This window comes from Lathyrus oleraceus, chromosome 5, assembly GCF_024323335.1.
Source record: "Lathyrus oleraceus cultivar Zhongwan6 chromosome 5, CAAS_Psat_ZW6_1.0, whole genome shotgun sequence".
Lineage (NCBI taxonomy): Eukaryota > Viridiplantae > Streptophyta > Magnoliopsida > Fabales > Fabaceae > Lathyrus > Lathyrus oleraceus.
This window is the reverse complement of record NC_066583.1, coordinates 70,131,788-70,140,144: the sequence shown is the minus strand read 5'-3', so window position 1 is coordinate 70,140,144 and position 8,357 is coordinate 70,131,788. Positions and strand designations below refer to the sequence as shown.

General features: G+C 31.9%; 1 non-coding gene across 1 annotated transcript; it reads left to right on the top strand.

The window, feature by feature from the left end:
* Positions 1-402: 402 nt before the first annotated feature.
* Positions 403-509, top strand: LOC127090116 (small nucleolar RNA R71). Its single transcript, XR_007791648.1, has one exon. It is a non-coding gene; the product is annotated as a small nucleolar RNA R71 (small nucleolar RNA).
* Positions 510-8,357: the final 7,848 nt, after the last annotated feature.

Sequence of the window (8,357 nt, the reverse complement as noted above, 5' to 3'; positions counted from 1 at the left end):
TCAGAGACTAGATCTGAAATCGTGAAAATCGTAGGAATCAAACATCAATTTCCATAGACGGTACAATTGTTCCGTTCGGGAACCAGAAATGGATGTTACCTCTTCTCAAAGGAACCATAAATGGTATGAGCTGGATAACTATTAATTTTAGAGGTGGCTTCGATCTCCTTTACAGTGATGCAGGGTGAACGTGCATGGTTATCACTCTAACGTCCAAGTCAGCTTAAGATTTAAGATGAGTCAAGTGAAATTGGAGATCAAAGATTTTGTACCTTCTCATAATGTGTGAACTGTTTTTATATTCTGGGTAGAGTATAATGGAGTTTAGATGGATTGGGCCTTTGGTTGGCCAAGAACAATACCAATCCATTGTAAAATGTTTCCAATTAAATGCAGATTGGGATCTCATGGTGAGGACACTACTTTAACAATTCCTTGAATCTCTCCCATGCATCAAACAAATAATCATCATCTCCTTGCCTAAATGAAGTAATCTCACTCCTCGTCATTGCATTCTTGACAAGAGGAAAATACTTTGCTAAAAATATTTGAGCTAAGGCTTTCCACGTGGCTATGGAATTGGGCTCTAAGGAGTTTAGCCAACTTTTATCTCCATCCCTTAGATAATAGGGTAATAACCTTAATCTAAAAGCATAATCAATAATACCATGAATTTTGAAGTTACTAGCAACTTCCAAGAATTGCCTCAAGTGTAAATGTGGATCTTCATTGGAAGCTCCTGAATATTGGCCTATAGCTTGTAGCATTTAAAACATCACAGGCTTGAATTCAAATTGTGCCACTGGGATATCTGGTCTTATAATTCTTGTATTCATGGATTTGGGATCAAACATAACATCCTTTATCTTCCTTGCTTTAACATTGGCAATGCCAATAATGTCATTTTCTCCCATGACTCCTTCTTGTTCCAGTTGTAATTCTTCAAATGGCTCTTCAAAGTATCCTTCAAAATTTCCAAATACAAGAGCATGAGGAGGGCTTCCTAGTAAAAGACAAGTAGCTTGAAATCTCCTTAGTAATTTGAGCGTTATTCCAAGCTCATGATCTCCTATGTATACTAGAGTTAGAAACTTGTGCATGCATCATACATGCACATGTCGTGTCACTAGAAGACACAAAACTTCAAAAGCTCTAATGTAATTTTCACAAAAAATTTAGAAAATGAAATTGTTCTTAATACAATCCCCAACAACAGTTCCAAAAACGTGTTGCAAAAACTTTTTATATGTGAAAGTATACATAGTCAAATAGTAGCAAGTGATGTAAAAGTAAGAGTATTGGTCCCACGATGTTTGTAATAACTTAAATTGATTCTCACAATAAAAACTTATGAATAGACATGAGAAAAAAGTAACAATAATAATGGTTTATCACAGATTCAAGTTGAAATACAATAAGTGATAAGTAATACTGAATAAGTTAAATCAATAGGGAGAAACATGTTGGGCATTGACCCATATAATGAAGTTCATATTTTATGTGTATCTGATAATATATGACATGGAAGATGAGGCAGAAAGGGATCGAGTGGTGTATGTCTATAATATCAAAGCATGTGCATTAAGTCAAGGGAATAACTCTCGAGGTCTCATAATAACATTAAAGTATGCCTATTTTTAACTCCTGATTTCCCCTGTGGGTATAATCCCTTATCTCTAAAGTGACTAATATAATGAATACATATATCCTACCATTTTCAATCGTATTTACTTATGAAGTACGTTAGTTAATAGATATCTCAACCCTTAATCAACTTTTACCTATTTCTAAGGTGATCAAGCAAAGAAACAAATGTATAACATTATGTCACATAGTAAAATGCACCACTTCAAACCACACCATGTTAACAAAAAAAATCTATCTTTCATTAAACTACATATTGCTCAACATAAAGAGATTTAGCTCATGATGAGAAAAAGAAATACAACAATAAAAGTTCTTAAACTTGTCATTTATAAAAACAAATTAAAAGAAAATATAAACCTAAGTATGACACTCTAATCCTTGCAATATTTTAATCAACATGAGGTGATTTATGTCATGCCATGATACGTAACACTTCTTAAATGGATGGAGAGTGACAAGAACTCTTCACTACTGGTTTAGACTTCTTCGTCTTCTATAAGGTATTTCTATGAGTAATTTCTCAAGTCTTTCAACTTCTGAACCTCTTTTCCCTTTCATCAAATAGGTTCCTTTTATATCCTTTAACTTTTATATTTTTTCGGGACTTTGGAGGGGAGAGGAAGAGGAAGAGAAGGCTTCCATAAATAATTTTTAATACATATATATATATATATATATATATATATATATATATATATATATATATATATATATATATATATATATAAATCTTTAACATTTTTTGAAAATGATATTTGGTATAGAATGATAAGAAATTGTTTATAATTAACATATTTGTTATTTTTGGAATATTATAACAACATCAACTAGATTTGAAAATTTTGTGTAAACCCTCTAAAACCCTCCAAACTCCTCCTCCAAAGCAATTGTTTAGTTCCCCCAAATTAGGGAGATTTTGGTTTGTGAATAAATATAAATCCCTTAAAACCCTCCCTACCTAATCCTTCTATTTTTTTCATTAATCCTTCCCTTTTTTTCAAAGTACTCCCCTTTATTCCCCTCCAACTCCCAAATAAAGCCCTAGGGTTTAGTCTTGTCATTGGAAAATAGGTCATATGGAGATTCCTTGTCGTTCCTCAATAAACATATCATATTCCTTCTCCTTTCCTTCAAATCACCTTCAGGTAGTACAATTCCATCATGCAGGGTGTTAGCTCCCAATTTCGACGCCCAGATGAATTAAGAGAATAAAGTCTCTTGTGAAGATGTTTCGACAAATTCTGCGTTTGAAGTTTTGTCGAATATGCCTTGATACAAGAAAAACAATATTGCGTGCCCATATATATATATATATATATATATATATATATATATATATATATATATATATATATATATATATATATATATATATATATATATATAAGTCCTTAACATTTTTTGAAAACAATATTTGGTATACAATGATAAAAAATTGTTTATAATTAATATATTTTTTATTTTTGGAATATTATAACAACATCAACTAGATTTGAAAATTTTGTGTAAGCCCTCTAAAACCCTTTAAACTCCTCCTCCAATGCAATTGTGTAGTTCCCCCAAATTAGGGGGATTTTGGTTTGTGAATAAATATAAATCCCTTAAAACCCTCTCTACCTAATCCTTCTAGTTTTTTCACTTAATCCTTCCCTTTTTTTTCAAAGTACTCCCCTTTATTCCCCTCCAACTCCCAAATAAAGCCCTAGGGTTTAGTCTTGTCATTGGAAAATAGGCCATATGGATATTCCTTGTCGTTCCTCAATAAACATATCATATTCCTTCTCCTTTCCTTCAAATCACCTTCAGGTAGTACAATTCCATCATTTAGGATGTTAGCTCCCAATTTCGACGCCCGGATGAATTAAGAGAATAAAGTCTCTTTTGAAGATGTTTCGACAAATTCTGCGTTTGAAGTTCTTGTCGAAGATGCCTTGATACAAGGGAAACAATGTTGCGTGCCCATATATATATATATATATATATATATATATATATATATATATATATATATATATATATATATATATATATATAAATTTTTGAAAACAATATTTGGTATAGAATGATAAGATTTTTTTTTATAATTAACATATTTTTTATTTTTGGAATATTATAACAACATCAACTAGATTTGTAAATTTTGTGTAAGCCCTCAAAAACCCTCAAAACTCCTCCTCCAATGCAATTGTTTAGTTCCCCCAAATTAATGGAATTTTGGTTTGTGAATAAATATAAATCCCTTAAAACTCTCCCTACCTAATCCTTCTATCTTTTTCACTTAATAATTCCCTTTTTTTTCAAAGTACTCCCCTTTATTCCCCTCCAACTCCAAAATAAAGCACTAGGGTTTTGTCTTGTCATTGGACAATAGGCCATGTGAAGATTCCTTGTCGTTCCTCAATAAACATATAATATTCCTTTTCCTTTCCTTCAAATCACCTTCAGGTAGTACAATTCCATCTTGTCGGGTGTTAGCTCCCACTTTTAACGCCCATATGAATTAAGAGAATAAAGTCTTCTGTGAAGATGTTTTTACAAATTCTGTTGTTTGAAGTTCTTGTGGAAGATGCCTTGGTACAAGGGTAACAATGCTGCGTGCCCATATATATATATATATATATATATATATATATATATATATATATATATATATATATATATATATATATATATATATATATATATATATATATATATATATATATATATATATATATATATATATATATATATATATATATATATATATATATATATATATAAATCCTTAACATTTTTTGAAAATAATATTTGGTATAGAATGATAAGTAATTGTTTATAATTAACATATTTTTAATTTTTGCAATATTATAACAACATCAACTAGATTTGAAAATTTTGTGTAAGCCCTCTAAAACACTCATAACTCCTCCTCCAATGCAATTGTTTAGTTCCCCCAAATTAGGGGGATTTTGGTTTGTGAATAAATATAAATCCCTTAAAACCCTCTCTACCTAATCCTTCTACTTTTTTCACTTAATCCTTCCTTTTTTTTCAAAGTATTCCCCTTTATTCCCCTCCAACTCCCAAATAAAGCCCAGGGTTTAGTCTTGTCATTGGAAAAAAGGCCATATGGAGATTCCTTGTCGTTCCTCAATAAACATATCATATTCCTTCTCCTTTCCTTCAAATCACCTTCAGGCAGTACAATTCCATCATGCAGGATGTTAGCTCCCAATTTCGACGCCTATATGATTTAAGAGAATAAAGTCTCATGTGAAGATGTTTCGACAAACTCTGTGTTTTAAGTTCTTGTCGAAGATGCCTTGATAAAAGGGTAACAATGTTGCGTGGCCATATATATATATATATATATATATATATATATATATATATATATATATATATATATATATATATATATATATATATATATATATATATATATATATATATATATATATATATATATATATATATATATATATATATATATATATATATAATATATATATATATATATATATATATATATATATATATATATATATATATATACATTCTTTGAAAACAGTATTTGGTATAGAATGATAAGAAATTGTTTATAATTAACATATTTTTTATTTTTGGAATATTATAACAACATCAACTAGATTTGAAAATTTTGTGTAAGCCCTCTAAAACCCTCCAAACTCCTCCTCCAATGCAATTGTTTAGTTCCCCCAAATTAGGGATTTTGGTTTGTGAATAAATATAAATCCCTTCAAACCCTCCCTACCTAATCCTTCTATTTTTTTCACTTAATAATTCCCTTTTTTTTCAAAGTACTCCCCTTTATTCCCCTCCAACTCCCAAATAAAGCCTTAGGGTTTTGTCTTGTCTTTGGACAATAGGCCATATGGAGATTCCTTGTCGTTCCTCAATAAACATATAATATTCCTTTTCCTTTCCTTCAAATAACCTTCAGGTAGTACAATTCCATTTTGTCGGGTGCTAGCTCCAAAATTTGACGCCCATATGAATTAAGAGAATAAAATCTCCTATGTAGATGTTCCACAAATTCTGCGTTTGAAGTTCTTGTCGAAGATGCCTTGATACAAGGGTAACAATGATGCGTGGCCATACATATATATAAATCTTTAATATTTTTTGAAAACAATATTTGGTATAGAATGATAAGAAATTGTTTATAATTAACATATTTTTTATTTTTGGAATATTATAACAACATCAACTAGATTTGAAAATTTTGAGTAAGCCCTCTAAAACCCTCCAAACTCCTCCTCCAATGCAATTGTTTAGTTTCCCCAAATTAGGGGGATTTTGGTTTTTGAATAAATATAAATCCCTTAAAACCCTCCCTACCTAATCCTTCTATTTTTTTCACTTAATCCTTCCCTTTTTTTCAAAGTACTACCCTTTATTCTCCTCCAACTCCCAAATAAAGCCCTAGGGTTTTTTCTTGTCATTGGATAATAGGCCATATGGAGATTCCTTGTCGTTCCTCAATAAACATATCACGCTCCTTCTCATTTCCTTCAAATCACCTTCAGGTAGTACAATTCCATCATGCAAGGTGTTAGCTCCCAATTTCGACGCCAATATGAATTAAGAGAATAAAGTCTCCTGTGAAGATGTTTCGACAAATTCTACGTTTGAAGTTCTTGTCGAAGATGCCTCGGTACAAGGGTAACAATGTTGTGTGGCCATATATATATATATATATATATATATATATATATATATATATATATATATATATCTTTAACATTTTTTGAAAACAATATTTGGTATAGAATGATAAGAAATTGTTTATAATTAACATATTTTTTATTTTTGGAATATTATAACAACATTAACTAGGTTTGAAAAATTTGTGTAAGCCCTCTAGAACCCTCCAAACTCCTCCTCCAATGCAATTGTTTAGTTCCCCCAAATTAGGGGGATTTTGGTTTGTGAATACATATAAATCCCTTAAAACCTTCCTACCTAATCCTTCTATTTTTTTCACTTAATCCTTCCCTTTTTTTCAAAGTACTCCTCTTTATTCCCCTCCAACTCCCAAATAAAGTCCTAGGATTTTGTCTTGTCATTGGATAATAGGCCATATGGAAATTCCTTGTCATTCCTCAATAAACATATCATATTCCTTCTCCTTTCCTTCAAATCACCTTCAGGTAGTACAATTCCATCATGCAGGGTGTTAGCTCCCAATTTCGACGCCTATATGATTTAAGAGAATAAAGTCTCATGTGAAGATGTTTCGACAAACTCTGTGTTTGAAGTTCTTGTCAAAGATGCCTTGGTACAATGGTAACAATGCTGCGTGGACTTAGAAATATTTCTAAGTAGTTTAAGGTGTTTTTTCGATAGAGGCGTCACCAGTTGGGGATACGACGAGAGATTTAAATTCAAATAAAGAAGGGAACTTTTGTTCTTATCTGGATTGTTGAAGATACATGTGGAGCATAGTGGATAGTTGCATCCATGCAAAACGCCATTTGTCTCGATTTGGTAGAAAGGATGTTAGAAGCGGTTATTTCGATTAGTATAAAGAAAAGGTCTTAGTGCTAGGATAAGGTTGTGTTCAAAGTGTGTACAAAATCTGTAAAATTTACCAAGTATCCGTGTGTAGAGAAACAATAAATTGAGAAATATACGTTTGATTTACACCATTGTCATTTACTTTGAAGTAATTCAATTCATCTTTTATTTCCCGAAGTATCTCTTTATTTAAAGGATTTATCTTTATTTCCATTTATCTTCGTTTTTACAATATTCTCTTTAATCTATGTTGTTCGTCTCCTTTTTCGAGTATTTTCACGAATTAATATTATTATAAACACTATAGAAGTGTTTATGTTCATTAGAATTCACTTTAAAAAATAATTAGCACATGTCCTAGGATCAATTTGATTGATCCTATAAGTAACCAAATTTAGTAATTTGGAAGGTCAGCGGTTGTTTACCAATTTTCACGGTAAACAAATTGGCACGCCCAGTGGGACAGTGCTAACGATTTTGAAAAGTGAATTTTTCCTCATTTTTAGTTCTAGTTGTCCAGTCATCTTCTCCCTTTTGAAAGAATTCATTGTATGTTATTAAGAAGTGGTAAAGTCGCCACAACCAACAAGCACAGACCAAGGAGAAGCTCCACTAGGAGAATGGCGAATTTAAATGCGCCAAATAACCAAAATTCTCAAAATTCACCAACTAAAAATGTACCACCCCCTTCTTCTTTGATATGGGCGAACACGGCCACAATGCACGTGTCTGAACTGATACCATCTATGGCAAGTTCCATGCCTACGCATTCGATTTCCCATACTGAACCTATTTTGACTTACATTGGTCCTCCTAACACCCCCCCCCCCCCCCCCCACGATTGGGAATGTTCTAAACATGCCTTCAATACCCCATGGTTTCTCTATACCCTTTGGTGGTCAAGAACAGCCATGTGGAATGCCAACTTCAGTGATGGTAGGTTTACATAACGCTGCTTCGACATTTTCAGAACCAGTTGTTAACATAACCTCCCCATTACAAGGGTCAGGATCTGGGGTTAACGTGGGTCGAAATAACCAATATTTAGGCTTGGGATACTAAACACAAATACCCAGCCTTACCAATAATTCCGCAGTAGTGTGGAGACAATAGATGGACGAAAGCAACCATGATATGGTCCAAATGCTTACCCCAAACATTGACCACCGTATTGAATCCTTTGATTC